Source organism: Orycteropus afer, unplaced genomic scaffold (genome assembly GCF_000298275.1).
Source record: "Orycteropus afer afer isolate SDZICR_OR568_19922 unplaced genomic scaffold, OryAfe1.0 scaffold01125, whole genome shotgun sequence".
NCBI classification, from domain to species: domain Eukaryota; kingdom Metazoa; phylum Chordata; class Mammalia; order Tubulidentata; family Orycteropodidae; genus Orycteropus; species Orycteropus afer.
In genome coordinates, this window is record NW_006922712.1 from 166,965 (window position 1) to 167,851 (window position 887).

The window sequence follows — 887 nt, forward strand, 5'->3', positions numbered from 1 at the left end:
AAAAAAAAAAAAAAAAAAAGAACTAGATGATCTGAACAACACTCATTTATTATGACCTAATTGATATTTGTAGAACTTCATAACCAACAAATGCAAAATAAACACCTATTTCAAGTGCAGGTGGCATGTTACTGAGACTGACCATATACTGAGCCATAGATTTCAAAGGATTGAAATGCTTTGACTACAAGCAATTATATTAAGAATCTATAATATATGTAGAAAACTTGCAAATATATGGAAATTACATATTTCTAAATCTATGCATGAAAAAATAAATTAAGAAATTAGAAAATGTTTTGAACAATAATGAAAATGTAAAAAATAAAAATTTGTGGATTACGCACAAGAGATTGTCCAAACTGCTCCATCACCTCATGTGGGCTAATTAGGTAGGGGCTGACCTGCTATGTCTGAGTCAGAGTATCTATGTCTGATAACTGGCCATCCATCACCAGTTCAAGCCGGACTGTGTCTTGAAGTTAATGTTAGCTCATTTGGTACTTTATATATATTAACTTCTCTGCCTCTGGGTGAAGGTTGGCTGCCATTTTTTTTTTTTTTTTTTATCATATGTGTGTGTGTGTGTGTATGATGTAATCAGTAGTAATTGTGCCTACATGACACACTTTAGAATGTTGCTGATGTAATCCACATGACTTCCTGTTTGGAAACCTTGTAAAAACAGCTTCACTCAAACCCATCCCCAAGCAATCTCGGCAGGCACTAGCTTTGTTGTTGTTGTTATATGCTGTCAAGTGTTGGACCCAACTCATAGTGACCCATCCTTGGGTTTCCAAGGAAGTATCACTACAGAAGTAGATTGCCCCATCTTCCTTCTGAGTAGTGGCTGGTGGATTTGAACCATCAGCCTTCTGGTTAGCAGT

The 887-nt window shown here is 35.9% G+C and overlaps 1 protein-coding gene across 1 annotated transcript in view; it reads right to left on the reverse strand.

Annotated features, from left to right (window-relative positions):
- Positions 1-887, reverse strand: part of LOC103212824 (phospholipid-transporting ATPase ABCA3-like) — a 129,843-nt gene that overhangs the window by 64,519 nt on the left and 64,437 nt on the right. The gene's annotated exons all lie outside the window — the stretch shown is intronic.